General features: G+C 40.3%; 1 protein-coding gene across 1 annotated transcript in view; it reads right to left on the bottom strand.

Moving 5' to 3' along the window:
* Positions 1-18,418, bottom strand: part of SGCD (sarcoglycan delta) — a gene marked incomplete at its 5' end in the record, with an annotated part of 735,784 nt that overhangs the window by 290,470 nt on the left and 426,896 nt on the right. The window lies entirely within an intron of this gene.

Raw genomic sequence — 18,418 nt, 5'->3', positions numbered from 1 at the left:
CCTCAGCCTGCAAGACACCAGGAGCAGGGTCTTCAATGACAGAAGGGAGACCACAAACCTTACACCCGTGGTCGGCAAACTGCGGCTTGCAAGCCACATGTGGCTCTTTGGCCCCTTGAGTGTGGCTCTTCCTAAGCCTTAGGAGTACCCTAATTAAGTTAATAACAATGTACCTACCTATATAGTTTAAGTTTAAAAAATTTGGCTCTCAAAAGAAATTTCAACCGTTGTACTGTTCATATTTGGCTCTGTTGACTAATGAGTTTGCCGCCCACTGCCTTAGATGATCATGGCCAACTCTCGGGGTTAATGTCTGTCATTACGTGGTAGAAGTAATGCAGCCCAGACTCGGGTCTATGACCACCACTCCTGACCACTGAGACAAGCAGGAGACGTTGGTAAGTGCCTACTAAGCAATAACAAAGAGAGAACCTGGCAACAGGAAGATAGAATGGAATTAAAAAAAAATAGAAGGGAAGAGCTAGACAGAATACAGAACAAGAGAGATGGAAGAAGGTAAGAGCAGGAAGGAAAGGGACACAGTGAGGGGTGGCTTCTTGGCCGTCTCCAGGCTTTAAGCAGTCCGCTTTCATGGACTATGCCATGCCCAGGACCGCACACCCAGCCTGAGTCAGAGGAATGGGGCGGTGCTGAATGATTTGCTTGGAGAAAGGAGCTAACCCTGATACTTACTTACTTGGGCTCAAGGAGAGTAGTTTCAGTGGCTGAATACTTGGACCCCTGCAAGGACCTGCAGGGTTTCCAGGAACTCAGAAATGCATTATTTGGAAGTCAGGGTGCGCACAAGAGAGTCTGATTTTATCACCCCGGCCAGGGAAAGTGGTTTGAACAAGGAGAGAGTTTCTAATCCCTGGCAATAGAGTCTTTATCAGGAAATGGTGCTTGCTATTTAATAGGTGCCACTGCATTTATCGGTTCAAGGGAAGAATAAAGCCATCCCTTCAACGTCCACCCACACACCCGGAGCTCCATTAGGACGGCCAGCAGCCAAGATTTCCAAGCAAAGCAATCTCGCTGGGTTTACACACGTAGTGAACCGTGGCAACACACTTCTCCTCCCGTCCCACACACCTGTCTGAAAGGCAGGCCAGGGGCCACTGCTTACATGGCCTCCTTTCTATAAGGCGGCTCACACTTGGCAGCAGGAATTTGAAGCAATAATGAAGAGGATCACCTTTCTGTGTAGCAGCAAAGGTGAAAGAAAGGGAACAGCGGACACTGCAGAGAAATTCGGGCAACGCAGAAAGAAAAGGCAAGCTGGATGAGTCAGGGTGAAATATTCTCTCCTCTGCCGATTGTCTCACTTTATCTTATCTGCTTATTTCATTCTTTGCCTCATGCCATCTCAGTCAATACTGAAGTATAGAAAGCTAAAATACTCAGGTTTTTCATGTTACGTGCCTTACGTGTACAATCTCACAACACACTATGGGGTCCATGCTATCATGTCCATTTTCAAGATGATACAACTGTGGCACATGGAGATGAAGTGACCTGGCCAAGGTCACACAGCTAGGATCACAGCCCAGGCTCAGAGCCGGGGCTCAGGTCACAGTACAAACACTCTCCTTCTGCTACCAGATTACCCCATTCTTTTTTCTTGCTGTGCTTTCTCCCTGACCATCACCCTCTTCCCCTTAGGTTAATAGATGTATGTTGTCTTATTCGGGAACAAGTACTGGTCAGATGACTGGAATTGAGTTCAGAGAACTACATTTTTCTCAGGAGGAGGTTAACTGGAATGTGTTTAGAGAAAAAGAAAGAGAATAGCACAGAAAAAGATAAGGGTAGATAAAATAACTCAAGATGCCCAGACTAAGGTATTCATAAAGAAATGGAAGAGTTTGCCTGGCTGGTGTGGCTCAGGGGTTGAGTGTTGACCTATGAACCAGGAGTTCACCATTCAATTTCCTGTCAGGACACATGCTTGGGTTGTGGACTCGTTTCCTAGTTGAGGGGTGGGGGGCAGAAGGCAGCTGATCAATGATTTCCTCTCATCATTGATGTTTCCATCTCTCCCTTTCCCTCTGGCTTCCTCTCTGAAATAAATATATATTTTAAAAAAAAAGAAATGGAAGAGCCTTAGAATTACAAAAATCATGTATTGTGAGAAACAGAAAACACGTTAAAGGCATCTGATCCCATTTCACAGATGGGAAAGCTGAGATCCAGCTTTCAGTGGATTAAGGATGCATCCCAGTATTCCTGGCCACCTCTACCTATATTTCCTTCTCTTCCCCTCACTTCTGCACTAACTACCACTACACCCTCAAATGCGGCTTAAGCTACTATGACAATGGCTATGGGTTACAAAGAAAGTACAGAGATACAAATTTGGCCCAATCTGAGGAGGCTTGACTTGAGAAACAACACCACAAGCTGCCTCCCAGTGCAGGGAAGGTCTCTGTCATCACATCTGGCTGGCATCTGTTAGCAATGCTATAAATGGCACCCCTGCAGTCAATAATAGTTTAGCCACGACAGTGTTAAACAAACTAAGTTCTGTGGACCAGTGTCTGGCTGGCTTCAACAGAATCTCTCAGGGAGCTTTTAATAATATAGGGATTCCCCTACTCTAACCTCAGAAAGTCTGATTTAAGAAGTTTTGAGAAACCATGGAACCAGGTGATTCCTGAGGGCCCTTCGAACAGTAAGAGTCCATTGCCATGTTACTTCCTCTAGCATGGCACCAGCTAGTATTGAGCCAACATATGTAACATGGGGTTCAATCCCCAGAGTGGCAGGAAGTAGCCGATCAATGATTCTCTCTCTCATCATTGATGTTTCTATCTCTCGCTCTCCATCTCCCTTCCGCTCTGAAATAAATAAATAATATTTAAAAAAGACATAAAGATGGCCAATAGACATATGAAAAAATGCTCAACATCACTAATCATCACGGACATCTAAATTAAAGCCACAATGAAATATCGCTGCACACCTGTCAGATTGGCTACCATCAATAAATCAATAAACAAGTGTTGATGAGGATGTGGAAAAAGGGAACCCTCATGTGCTACTGGTAAGAATACAGATTTGTGCAGCTACTGTGGAAAGTAGTATGGAGTTACCTAAAAATAATTAAAAATGGAACTGCCTTATGACCCAGTGATTCCACTTCTGAAACACTGATTTAAAAGAATATATGCACCTCTATTTCATTCCTACATTATTACAATAGCCAAGATTTAGAACAGCCGTGGGCAAACTACGGCCCGCGGGCCGGATCCGGCCCGTTTGAAATGAATAAAACTTAAAAAAAAAGACCGTACCCTTTTATGTAATCATGTTTACTTTGAATTTATATTAGTTCACACAAACACTCCATCCATGCTTTTGTTCCGGCCCTCCGGTCCAGTTTAAGAACCCATTGTGGCCCTCGAGTCAAAAAGTTTGCCCACCCCTGATTTAGAAGCAGCCCAAGTGTCCATCAATAGAGGAGTGGATGAAAAACCCTTTGCAACAGCATGGATGGACTCGAAGAGCATTATGCTCAGTGAAATAAGCCAGTCAGAGAAAGACAAGTACCATATGACTTCACTTATATGTGGAATCTAGTGAATAAAATAAACAAAATAGAAACAGACTGACAGCTATCAGAGGGAAGGTAGTGGCAGGGCTGTATGAGAACGGTAAAACGATTAATACAACAAACAAAAATCTCATAGACACAGACAACAGTATGGTGATTTCCAGAGGGGAAAGGGATGAGGGAAGACAGAATAGAGTATAGGGGGCATAAATGGTGATGGAAGGAGACTTGACTTGGGGTGGTAAATGCACAATACAATACGCAGTTGATGTATTATAGAATTTACACCTGACACCTATATAATTTTATTAACCAAGGTCACCCCAATAAATTCGATGAACAAGAAAATGGTATAAACAAATAACAGCATAACAGAAATGATTGAATCAACAATGGATGAACAGATCTTTTTTCCAGTCCTGTTAAAAGAGGTCACTATATTCCTCAAACTCAAGAAATTCTGAATACAGGGTAGCCAAATCCTTCCCAGATGGCAAAATCCACGATGCTAAGAACTTCCTTATATTATGAAACAGATATTAAACACTTTCACCAACAACGTGGTACATACCACTGGAGGTGGTTTTCAAAAGAAAATAAAAAATTGAATAAATTCACTAGCATAAGACATATACACCATTTTGTATTCCTTTGGGAAGTTTGTCTTCATACTGAAGTGTCCAGGAGCAGGCCCTGGAACCCACTTTGCCCACTGCGATCATTCATCCAAGTCCAGCAGGTCCCTTCACGCGACACCCCCTCCCCAGCAGGAATACCACTGGATGGAACAAATGTGGGTTAAAAATAAGGCCTTAAGAGCCTGCTCCCTCCCTGCTTAGGAAATCTGAACCTTCGGACGATGCCAATCTTACAAAATGTGCTTTCTGATTACTTCCAGAAGGCAGAGCAGGGCAGACTGACCAGGGGGCCTCCTACAGTGAGGAGGGTAAAACCATTTTCCTCACTGAGGCCATGGTTTATCCACACACGTCCAGTCAAACAAATCAGTGCCTGCTGCTCTGTGCTGTTTCTAGAATGTGTTTCGCTCCTACACACAGATATCCTCCCTCTGTCCTCACTGCCCAGTGTGTGGTATGGCCACTCCTCTGTCCCTGTTGCACACACCTCTGCCCTGGATTTCTTCCCTACCCTCCACTCCGGCGATCTCTCTTCAAACGTCGGGAGGGCCTCACTTATTTTCCTCTCATATTGCCAAAAAAGGGAAACTACAGAGGTTCTTCCAAGTTTTAGGCATGGCTGCACGTAATCCTGCAACACGGAGTTGCCTGTTCTGCTCGGGGCTTGGGGTGCACTAAATTTAGAAGAGTATGTATGACATTAGAGCTCACGGAGGCTCTGCTTGCACTGGCAGTGGGCTAGGCCATGGCTCATGTGGCTTCCTAATCTGTCTTGGCATTTTGCTCTCCCAGTAGGCACTTGAGAAAAACATAGTGTAGTCACTGTCTTTCCCAACTTCTCACTGCATGCCTTTCTTGTTCCCTGTCCTGCAGTTCACAAGCCCTTCTCTGCCCAGCCCAACCCAAAGATGAGGCTGATGAAGAAAACGGTTGTGCATCATCTTTTAGACTCAAAAATCCTGCTGCCCCATTCCCTCCATGGAGAAAATAAAATTGCTGGCTGAAAATCAAGTTCCACCAATAGGACAAAGTGTCCGCCCATTCATCCTAGGTCATACACAGAGAAAGATATAAAAAAACACACTCTTCATTTACCCATTAACCTTACTCTGTACTATTAGCTACTTGTTGAGAGATTTTAGAACGGAAGCAAACACACACCTGTTTTTATAGAGGCCCACCCTAACAGGCCTAGCTCCTAATATTCTGCTATTCAAGAAGTATCCAAGAATCCATTCATTCATCTCTTCTCCCAACCAGACTCTTGGCCAAAACCCCTTTGGAAAACACCGTTGCTGTCACAGATTGCCCTACCAGGAATCACAACACTGTAGTGAAATTTAGTCAACCTCTTTCTCAGCTGGACCAGTTTCTTAGATGCAATTGCATTATTCTGCATATTTTATAATTGCAAAGAGAATAAGCTATAGCTTACCCAGGGGAGTAAACATCTATATTGCATTATAGCTGATATGTGTGACAAGGATTATTTAAAATTTGATTTTTAAAAAAGGCACTCTTTAGTTAGGTGTAAAAGGAAATCAATTGATCAATAAAATAAAATTCATACCATTATGTATCCATCTTTTAACAATGATTTTGAGTAAATGACTGTTTTCTCTTACTCTTTAGTGATCTATATTTCAGAAAATGTAGGAGTATTTTTTGAGAGTAAAACTCAGAAAAAGTAAAAATTATTATACAAACAAATACAAATGTTGATCCAGCATATTACTAGGCAAATCTATCAATGGGCTCCTTCAATGACTGTCACAACCTCCTATAATAAGAAGAAGATGCCAGGAACACACAGACACACATCTGCTCCTGCACTCTGCAAGTGTCATCCAAAATAGAAACTTCAAACCCCACTTCCCTCCCGAAATGAGAGCCATTTTCTGCTAAAAGAAAAACACAAAACACTCCTCTAACAACTCTCATGAAGCAAAGCACACAAACAATTTCATTTAAAATGATCTTTCCTGCCAATGAAGTGTCCTTCCACACAGCAAAGTTCCAGAAGGCGGGAGCCGGGTGACAACACACACATCACATACTTTTCTTTTTTCACACTGAGCTGCCCCCTCACCCCCCGCTTTCAGAAGCGTCTCAGTGCCGCTGAAAGTCAGATCTTGAAGGGAGTGGGGGGAAGGAAAGATCCCAAGTCCACGCCACATGTGTAAGTGATGGAGTTCTAACTTTACACACACACACACACACACACACACACACACACACACACCCTGGGAAGTCGGAGTCCGTGCAAACAAACAGCAGGCTTAGGAAGTGAAGAGAGGCGTGGACATGCAAGCACCCAGCGGCCCCCTACCTCTCTCGTCTGCTTCCCAGGCAGCTGTGAAATGGCCCTCGGTCCGGGGTGTGCTGAGAGGCTGTGACGGAGGCGGCCGGGGCCTGCCGAGTGCGAGCAGGCCCAGCCCGTGTTCAGGAGCTGCCCCAGTCAGATTTTCCAACTGTGGAACTGCAGCCAAGGCCCTGCCCATGCCTGAAGAATTTCCTGAACAGCATTCCCGCTCTCTTTCTGCCTGCTTTGAAACTGTACTCTGTCTGCACTTCAATACGGCTTTGTCAGGCCAACGCGGAGCTACTGGGCTGTCTCCAGCTATCAATGGGAAACATGTGTCCGCCCGGCCGGGCTCCCCTGCAACAGCGCCCATGGCGTCTGTTGGGCTCACAACCACCAGGGGCACTGCTTCTAGAACCAGTTTGGATTTCTCAGCCATTCTCCACGCAGGCTCTGCTCCGTGGGGCTAGCTGCTGGAGACATCTTCTCTTTCTTCTGCTCAACATCGCCCCTGTAGGACTTACTTCTTCTATTCACTTTTTCTGAGCCTCGCCCCCCTCCCTCCCCCACCCCCCCCCCTTCAGCCCCTTGAGCCCTTGCTGGTCCTGACAACAAGCCTATTAGAGCTAGGAGTCATGAAGTCCAATGTGAACTCCCTCCCTGCGTTGCCTCAGCCTTCACTCACAATGTCACAGGCTGGAGGGAGTAATATTTTGTGTGTTTCCAGGCTGGTTCCGCACTTGAGAATTGTGCCCCCATCCTGGTGTGTGCATCTATGGCCGCTGCAACTAAAAATAATGCAATTGTTTTTCAGGCACTTTGGCTGCTCTCTGCTCTATGTCTGTGCTGGTCCAAAAATGTAACTAAAGTTTTACAGGCTGTTGCTGTGTGTTATGATTATAGGAAACAGAAAAGAGAAAAGAATGTACCTTCAATCAGAATGTGTCCTCATTCTGTGCCCCTGTGATTATTTCTGGATGACCCTCCACCAAGATGTCCTGTGTACATTCCGCTGGACCTTGCGGTCTACCTTTGACATTTCATTTTTCCATGAAACGAGAGGAAATCTCTACAGGTACGAAGAGGACAGACACCCCTCTTCTCCTTTTCCCACACTGAAAACCCAATATCTAAACAGCCGAAGCTGAGTTGTCAAGGTAACACTGTAGAATAGAGATGATGTAAAGGGAGAGCCTCATCTGTTTTGGCTTTTTTCTTTTTTCTTTCGGTATTAATATTTTACTTCCTAATAGTCCACCCCATTAGCAACTTATTTTAAAGATGGGGCTGCCCAGATTGTAAAAGTGTGGTGTGTTCCCGAGGGGCTGTTGTGGATAATAGGATTCGGTGGGGTCTTGAGTTTAGAATCCAATTGCAATGGGCACTTTTGGCAGGATTAGATTTTTGCCTTGGGATGAAGTGAGTGTATGTGTGTGGGGGAAGGGACCATGTGCACCTCTAAGGTCAGGATGCAATTACAGAATCAGAGAACTTATGAGTTGAAAGGAACCCCAGAGACCATCCTACCAAAATTGTTTCTACCCTTCATGTTACAAAGGGATATGCAGGCCCAGACAGATTAGATCGCTCGTCCAGAGTTGCAAAGACAGTTAATGCCAGAGTTGAGGCTATAAAATGGGATTTGGGTTAATTTTCTATGTGCTTTTTTTTTTTTTTTATCCCAGCAGCATTGCGGGGGAGGGAGGGTAATATCATGTAACCTTCACAGGGGTAGGCTTGTAACTAGTTGGTTGTCCTGGGTCTAATTTTAGCTCTGTCTGTGAATCCTACTCAGCTTGCTTAACCTTCTGGACCTCAATATCCTCATCCATAAAATGGGAAGAATAATAGGAACTAACTCATGGAATTGTTAAGGATATGTTGAGATAATCCAAGTGAAGTATTTATTACAGTACCTATAAATAAATTTCAGTTTAGTGTTCTTTCAATGAAGCAAAAACCAAACCCTTTCTCTTACCTAAAAGCTAAACTGCAACTGCACTCTTACATCTCGTTAGAGCTCCTAGAATAAACTATTCGATGGGTTACTTTTCTGCCCCCTTAAAGTCACAGGGGCCCTATCACCTTGGACACAGGCAAGTGTCCTAATGCCTTCGTGGAACATGAAGCACAGCTACCCTTTTCATTTATTTCCTAAACATAACACTGAAGTCTTTCCTCAAGATTAAATCACAAGGAAGGAAAAGAGTGACACCATACCTGCTGTCAGGTACATGAGGCCGAACAAAGCACCAACTGCAGAGAACCAAAATCTCTCTCCAAACCTGAAGGACTCAAGGTTACCGTTCTAAAAAACAGGCCATTAACAACTGCAATCCCCATGTTTGGTAACTGCAACCTCCAAAATTAACAACAGCAACAACAAATCCCATCAGCTGAGGAAGAAGTCTCACTGAGAAAATAGCTGCTACAAATTCTAACGCCTCCTATTTCTATCTGGGGTTCCAGAGCCTTGGTCTTAGAGTTGACAGTAGCGCCTGATTTAAGAACCACTCTATACTTATTAATCATGTTTGGTGTGTCCAGCTACTTTTGGGGGAATAAAAGAGGAGGGACAGTTCATTTTGAATGGGTAGCAAGTGTCTTAGTAATGAATTAAAAACACAAACAAACCTAACTGGAAAAACCAGGCTCAGACTCATATGAAAGCCGAACAATGGTGATGGGATGTAAAGGGTGCTCCCCCAGCATCTCCCCAAATACTGGCCACATGGCTCATTCAGTGCGGCTGTTTGAGACCCAGCTTCAATACTACCAGCTGGAAAGTCCTGAAAAGTTACTTCTCTCTCCTAATGTTAACAAAAATGATCCAAAACTTGAAAATAATACCCAGAGCTGGTCGTGTTCTTTCAGAGGCATGTGTGGCAATTAACATGCCATTTTAAGAATTACTTATGGGAAATGCGCTTTGTTTAATTCACTGTTTACTACTGAATAAAGAGAGACCCCAGATTTAGTCAAGTTGCATGTTACCTTGGAGACTTCTGTTTGTTAAAGAGACAAATTATTTCTCCCCAGTAGAAAAATAAATCCCACATTGATGGTGCATTGCACTATAAAACATTAACCAGTTTTGTACCTAGTCTAGCAATCTGGTGCCAACATTCCTTTATTAATGCACCTAAAACAAGGAGCTCCTCAAATGCTCTCAGCACCAGTCTTACCATCACATGTCACCAATGAATAGGTCAAATCACATCTTTGACATGTTCTCACTTTATATATGTAGGAGTAAATGCCTTTAACTTTTAAAAATGATGACTGGATACTGTTCCCTTTTCCTCATCTGTGTAATGAGTGTATAAACCTTTATATGAGATTATGCACAATAAAGCACTTAGCAAAGTGATTAGCACATAGCAAATGCTCAAACTATATAAGTACTGCTAGTATTTAATACTGTAATACTTGGTGTTCATCACTGGGCTAGATCACTCATCAATATCCTTCCTACACCTTTAATCCTTGCCATTGGATTCTGAATACTCTCTATGAGGGCTACCCGTACTGGAATTCTTCCATAGCTGTTAACTTCTTTGCTTTTCAGAGATTTCTACTTTTGATGTTCTAAAGTTAATCATTAAAATATAGCTCCCTATAAACACACACAGATTCTATAGCTGCTAATCATAAAGTTCAGTGAAAAAGTCTGACCTTAAGGATCATTCTAAAATAGAATATGAGCTCTCTGAGGACAAGGGTTTTTGTCGGCTTCACCTCCTACCATATTTTCACTTATTGTTTAAACATATCCAATACTATTGAGTCATTTCTCTTCATTATGGTCTAGATTCCTTTTATTATCTGGTTTGCTTTCTTCTAGGAATGTTTCAGGTTAGCTAATTTCCTTGTAAAATTTGGTGCTGAGAGGTGAATAAACTTTTCAGGTGTGCTGTGTCTAATTCTGGGGGGACAGAGGAACAATTCCCTCTCTCATTTAGGAAATATACTTCTAGTAATGCAATTCCTGATAATATGAGTTTGGGGGGCAGTAACCTTGGGTCATACTGAGAGGCCAGCTTGGAGTGCTTGTATCACAAGTGATCTTCTTAAGCCACATCCTCTACATGGTCTACATCGGTGATTCTCAAGCCTAGAATCTGGAGGGAGCTTTAAAGATGATCAGAGCTGGGGGCCTACCCCAGAAGATTATGCCTCTATTGGACTGAAATAGGAACCAGACAACAGCATTTAGTGCTGAGCCCTATGCCACCCCAATGATTCTTATGTGAGCCAGACTTAAGAATCACTAAGTCACAATGATAACTGAACTTTTACTTTATTATTTTTGAAAATATGTTTTTATTTACTTTAGAGAGAGAGGTAGGGAGAGAGATATCTATGTGAGAAACATCAATCAGCTGCTTCCTGCACGCCCCCTAGTGGGGATTGAGCCTGCAAACCTGGGTATGTGAACCAACCAGGAATGGAACTGGCAACCTTTTGGTGCACAGGATTAAGCCCAACCAACTGAGCCACACCAGACAGGGCTGAACTTTTAAATCATAAACCTAATTGTGTCACTCTGGGGACTAAAATAGTTCAGTGGCTTCCACTTGCCTGAACAGGAAAGACAGCCAGCTCTGACTCGAAAGGCCTGGCTTGATCTGGTCCCTTGTCTACCTCTTCAGTTTCATCAGCTGCCACGCTCCCTTTGTCCAGTCTTTAAAGAAATCATGTATCTTTCCACTTGAGAATTTTCGAAAAAGCAATCTCTCCTTCTGGAAAGATTTTTCTTAGTTATTACCCTCGCGCTCATGTTTCATCCATTTAACTCCTACTCAGCCTTCCCGTCATCGAAGATTCAGTTGTCCCAGAACCAACAGTCCTGTTACATACGCCAAAAGGCTAGTACTTATCATAGAGGTGACGATATATTTAATGCAGTTTTACTTGGTTCATATCAATCTTGTCTGAGAGAAAACGAATGTTTTCCTGGAGGGCAGAAACCAGGCCCGTGTGCTATTGTATCCTCGTTCCTTGCATCATGACTAGCTCATAGGAAGCAATAATGGGTATTTTTAAGTAAGTGAATACAGTGGGGGTTTTTTAATTTTAATTTTTTAAAATATGTTTTTATTGGTTTCAGAGAGGAATGGAGAGAATGAGAGAGCTAGAAACATCAATGATGAGAGAGAATTATTGATTGGCTGCCTCCTGCATGCCCCCTACTGAGCCCACAATCATCATGTGCCCTTGACCTGAATCTAACCTGGGACCCTTCAGTCCACAGGCCAGTGCTCTAGCCACTGAGCCAAACCGGCCAGGGCCAGTGTTTCTTTCTTTTAAATCCAAATACGGGAACATGCAAATAACCTCACTTTCTTTATTTTGTATCTATATAATCTTTATTACATATTAAAATATTGTGTGTTTTTAACTTAGGATACTGAGTTCTCTTATAAGATGTAAATATTCTCAAAAACTAGTAAGCCATTTGCATGTTTATTTAAAAAACTTTGTATGAAATTACCAAGTTGGGTGTTTGGCAAAGTCCTTAAGGCCTGAGGTACAAGGGATAACTATGATTCTAGGGAAGAACGTTTGCTGTGCCACTCACTGGGAGGGCAGGCTACATTGAGATCTTACTGTGGGGTCCTCCAGAGGCAAAACATTAATGGCACCAACTTGAAATGAAGCATTTTTCAGGACCTTTGGGGTTACAGCAATCAGAACTCATTCAAATTAGCCTAAGGAAAAGAAAAGGCTTAGGAGGGGGTGTTTCTAAGTCATATAACTGTACCCACATGTGGCAGATTTCAAAGCTCTATCTCCCTCTTCTTTTCTAGGCTTCCTTTCTGGGCTTCAGTTTTCCCCTCTTCATTGGGTAGTAAGATATCCACAGGGGATCCCAAGCCCACTTTCACCAGGAAAAGATCTTTCCCGGAAAGGACTCTGGTAGCCAGCTTGAGCCACATGCTTATTCCTTAACCAATCTCTATGACCAAGGGTATGAGGTGCTTCTGGTGGTCTACGTGGCTCATATGACAACCCTGGACACTAAAGAGACAGAATCAGCTCCATCTGTACCATAAGGACGGATTAGGCTAATTAAGGAACCCAGAAAAAGTTGTAGGCAGACAGAACTCCCATGTGAACTATGAATGGCAGGGCACCCAAGACATGGTCATAATTTTGCCCAGGGAAGGTTTGTTAAGAGTCTGAAGTAATATTTAATCGAATAATAGAAAAAGTATTTACTATAGATATGTCCAAAGCAGTTGAGTTAGAGTTAAACTAAGGGCAGATAATTAGAACAGTGGCATATGCCAGCCTTTCATTTAAGGGTTCATTTCACAAATAATACCTGATGGGAAATGACACTCACCCTGCTTTGCCTCTTCAAAACAGACAGAGCAAATCCAATCCTACTTTTCAATGGCCAAGGGCAAAATTGTCTGGTTGACTTTGAAAAGACTTTTCTGTGGAGGAAATCTGCACCAGAAAGTTTGGCTCAGTGACAAATCAATGACCCACAGTTTTGAGAATATCTCCACTGGCCACACACAGTGTCTAAGCTAAAGTCATTTTCTGTTTTGGAAATTCAAATAACAAGCACGGGGCACAATGAAGGAGTCTCAGACTAAGTCATTACTTTGAGAAGGAATTGACACCTTTGATAATGAATGTGACAAGTAATAAAATACATCACAAATGTATCTTTTATAAAAATTAATTAAATAGTTTAAAGCAAATATTGGTATAGGTGCATAGATGGTTACATGCATTCTTTTCTTTTCAGCACAAACCAATGATCACTTCTTTCAAAATTCTTTCTGGTCCATAATTTCTCATTGTTTTACAGCTTGCTGAAAGTAAAACTCTTGAAATATTACATTTGTCTTTGGAAGCAAAATTTATTGATCAATAAATATGGGTCAGATTTCATGAAAGGGACTCCATGCTAGGCAGAAATAAATAAGAATTATGTTTGAAAGCAATACCATCGCTCGGTGCTCAATGGTACAAAATACAACGGTTGGATGCAGGAAATCCCAAATTATTTTAAGTCCCCTGAATGAGGAGTGCTGCTTGAAACCAATGCCCAAGCCTCCAAATTCAGGGCACCCAGCAATTATATGCAAAACATACCAAAATCTGCCAAGGAGAGAAAATTTAATAGTATACATTTCAAATTATTTGAACTTTAGAAATAATTCATTTATACATTTGACAGAAACATAGTTGAGCAAAACCACAACTAGCATAGTGTCTGACCAAAATAATTGCTTAATAAGTGTTTAGTGTTTAACTAATAATGAAAATTGCTAATAATAAAAATATTCTGATACTGCCCAAAAATCAAATGCTGAAAGAGTTTATCCCCACTAGACCTGCTTTATAAGAAATGATAGAGTGTTTCAAGTTTAAACAAAAGGATCCTAAGTAATAGCATGAAATATAAAAAATATTTTTAAAAAATCACTGGTAGAGATAAATATATACTCAAATTCAGAATACTATAATATTGTAATGGTGGTATGTAAATCCCTTTTAACTCAGGTTTCAAAGCTAAAAGACAAATATTAAAAGTAACTGCAGCTACAATGATTTGTTAACAGATAAAACAATGGATAATAAAAGTATAAAGTGACATCAAAAGTGTAAAGTATCATCAAAAGCATAAAATGGATAAAATGGGGGGGAGTAAAAGTGTAGGGTGACTTTGTATGCAATTAAAATTAAGTAGGTATCAGCTTAAAATAGACTTTTGTTTTACATAAATTTTGTGATAACAACAAAGGAAAAAACCTCTGCTAGATAAACAAGAGTTGAAGAAAAAGTATTCAAAGGACACCACTAGCCCCCCAAAATCAATAAACAACAAAAGAAGAAAGAAAACATAAAAACTATAAAACAGTCAGGAAACAATGAATAAAATTGTAACAGTAAGTCCTCACCTATCAATAGTCACTTGAAATGCACATGGATTAAATTTTCCAATCAGAAGACTAAATAGAAAAGAAGATTCAACAATATGCTGCATACGGGAGACTCATCTTCGCCTTAAGGAAACACACTGGTTGAAAGTGTAGGGATTCCATGCAGAGATAACCAAAAGACAGAAAGTGTGGCTATGCTCATATCAGACAAAGTAGACTTTCAGTCAAAACCTGTCACAGGAAACAAAGAAGGTCAATACATAATGATAAAGAGGTCTATTCTTCAACCAGATATAACAATTGTAAATACATACGCACCCAACATTGAAGCACCTAAAACATAAAGCTGTATTAACAAAATTGAAGAAAGAAAAGACAGCAATGCAATAATAACAGGGACTATAGTACCTCACTTTCAACAATGGATAAATCATTCAGACAGAAAATCAATAAGAAACAGCAGTTTTGAATAGCATTACAGACAAAATAGAATGGAAATATAGAGCATTCCATCCAATGGCAGCAGAATAAGCATTCCTCTCATGTGTACACAGAACATTCTCCAGGATAGATTATATGTTGGACCACAAAACAAGTCTTAACAAATTTGAGAAAACTGAAATCACATAAAGTATATTTTCTAACCACAACGGCATGAAACTAGAAATTAATAACAGGAGAAAAGCTAAAAAATTCACAAATATGTGGAAATTAAACAATATGCTACTGAACAACAATGGGTCAAAGAAGAAATTCATAAAGTATCTTGATGTAAACCATAAAGTATCTTGAGACAAACCAAAATGGAAACACAACACGCTGAAACTTATAAGATGCCGCAAAGCAGTTCCAAAAGGCAAGTTCATAGTGATAAATGTTTACATTAGAAGAAAAAAAAAGACCTTAAATAGATAACCCAATTTTACATCTCAAGGGACTAGATAAATGAAGAACAAACTAAGAAGTCCAAAGTTAGCAGAAAAAAGAATAAATATTAGAACAGAAATAAAAGAAATAGAAACCAGAAAAAAAAATACAAAAGAACAACAAAGTAAGTTTATTTTTTGAAAAAAATAAACAAAACAGACAAACCTTTAGTTAGACTAACAAAGGAAAAAAGAAAAGAGGACTCAAATAAATGCAAGTATAAATCAAAGAGGATACATTACAACTATATTAGTCATACAGAAATACAACAGAAAATATGATACTATTATGAACAATTAGGCACCAACAAATTGGACAACCTCGAAAAAATGGATAAATTTCTAGAAGCATACTACATACCAAGACTGAATGAAGAAGAAAAAAATCTGAACAGAGTAATTACCAGAATTAATTACAATCCTTTTCAAGTTTAAAAAAAAAAATGAACAAGAGGAAACAACTCCACACTCACTCACAATGCCAACTTTACCCTCAGGCCAAAGCCAAATAGGGCCACTACGAGAAAATAAACTCATAGGCCAACACCCCTGGCAAACACATATGAAAAAATCCATAACTGAACTCAATAACACATTAAAAATGTCACACACTATAATCAAATGAAATTTACCCCTGAGATTCAAGGATGGTTCAACATACACACATAAATGAATGGGAAATACTACACTAACAGAATAAAAGATAAAAATCATTTGATAAAAATTCAACATGTTTTCATGATAAAAATGCTCAACAAATTAGGCATTAAAATGTATCGCCACATAATAAAGGCCAGATATGACAAGCCCACTGTCAATATCCCCTCAACAATAATAAGCTGAAAGCTTTTCCTTTAAGATCAGGAACAAGACAAGGGTGTCCACTTCTACTGAACACCCATCCTATTAAATATGATTAAACATACTACTAAAGTCCTACTCAGAGCAATTAAGAGAAAAAAAATCAGCCAAACTGGAAAAGAAGAAATTTAATTGTCTGTTATGATCTTATATATAGAAAACTCTAAAATGTCAAACAAAAATTGTTAGAACTAAAAATCAGGACAGTGGCCATACACAAAATCAATATACAAAAATTAGCTGCATTTACATACACAAAAAAAAACCTATCAAAAAAGGGGTTTAAATAATCCCATTTACAGTAGCATAAAAAAATAAAATTCTTAGACATAAATTTAAAGAGGGGAAAGATCTGAATAGGGAAAAACTGTAAAATATTAATAAAATAAACTGAAGAAGTCACAAATAAATGGAAGATACCCCATGTTCATAGTTGAGAAGAATTTATATTGTTAAAATGTCCGTACTACCCAAAGCAATCTACAAATTTAATGCAATCCCTATTAAAACTCTAATGGCAACTTTCACTAAAGTAGAACAAACAATCCAAAAATTTTTCTGAAGCCACAGAAGACTATGAACAACCAAAGTGATCCCAAGACAGCAGAACAACATTGGAGGCATCACATTTTCTGATTTCAAATTATATGACAGAGTATAATAATCAAACAGTATGGTACAAGCAGAAAACAAATGCATAGACTAATGGAATAGAAGTGAGAGCCCAGAAATAAACCCGCCTAACTTATCTTTGACAACGATGCCAAGAATACACAGTGGGGAAAGGGCAGTCTCTTCAGTAAATGGCACAGGGAAAACTGGATACTCACATGCAGAAAAATAAAACTGAACCCTTATCTTTGATTATACACACAAAAAATTAACTTGAAATGGCTTAAAGTCTTAAATTGAAGACCCACAACTATAAAACTCCTAGAAGAAAATATAGGGGAAAATACCCTTTATCTAGTCCTGGAAATGATTTTATGGCTATAGCACCAAAATCACCAGCAAGAAAAAATAAAAATAAACAGTGGAACTACAACAGACGTAAAAAGCTTCTGCACAGCAAAAGAAGCCATCAACAACATGAAAAGACAACCTACAGAATGGAAGAAAATATTTGCAAAGCATATATCTGATACAGAGTTAATACCCAAACTATATAAGAAGCTCATAAAAAAACAATAGCAAAAACCAGCTTCATGCCTGGTACTGAACTGAAACCATTAAAAGAGAGACTGGGCCAATCTGGCTGAAGTGCATTGCTTTCCTATCTTAAGAGAAGAGCATGGCGTGTTGATGTAATAGGTTCACAGAAGTAAACTTCATGTAAAGTGTACTTAGTGATTGCAGTGACATGCCTTGCTCCTCACTCCCAAAAGCAGGAAGCAGGAAGAAGCATAAATACCAAATGGGTGAGAACAGAAATGCAAAATCAGCAGAAAAAGACAGATGGGCTCTCTGATCAGCAGACTCACCTCTACCTCTATGGTATGTGGGCATATCTAATGGAAGAAGGTGGCTTTCAAAAGGTCATCCATGGGACATAGGAAAATGGAGAGCCACACAAGGAAGAAAGTTCATTCAAGCTCTGAAGTAGAGTCTTAGCCAAAGAACTCCATATACATTCCTATTTAATGACTGCACTGGAAATGTGCTAGGGGTAGGACAGATGGGGTCCTTAGCCTCAGGCATTTATGATCTTTTTTAGGAAGACTTTAAGTGACTTTTGGGACCACTGACAAGACTGTCCCTATTGGACTGACTCACAATGATACCTTAATGGTAATTAAAGAATCCCTTTTGTAAAATATATTTTGATTGATTTCAGAGAGGAAGGGAGGGGGAGAGAAAGATAGAAATATCAATGATGAGAGAGAATCACTGATCTGCTGCCTCCTGCACACCCCCTTTTAGGGATTGAGCCTGCAACCCAGGCATGTGCCCTTGACCAGAATTGAACCCAGGACCCCTCAGTCCTCAGGCCAACGCTCTCTCCACTGAGCCAAACCGGCTAGGGCGAGGAATCCTTTTTATCTACATCTTTTTGTTTTGACTTCAAATACATTAATTACCTATCTTATTATGTTCCCACTTCTTATGTAGATCTTCCTAGAGGGAGAGAAGATGTACCTGTCTCTATCTATAATGCAACACTTATTTTGAATTATAAGTTTAAAATTGACATTGCTAATATAGACATCAATCTCATGAGGCTGGTTAGGGTGAGT

The sequence above is a fragment of the Myotis nattereri genome (genome assembly GCF_964212035.1).
Source record: "Myotis nattereri genome assembly, chromosome: 5".
NCBI classification, from domain to species: domain Eukaryota; kingdom Metazoa; phylum Chordata; class Mammalia; order Chiroptera; family Vespertilionidae; genus Myotis; species Myotis nattereri.
Note: the sequence above shows the minus strand (reverse complement) of the source record. Positions and strands in the feature narration are given on the sequence as shown.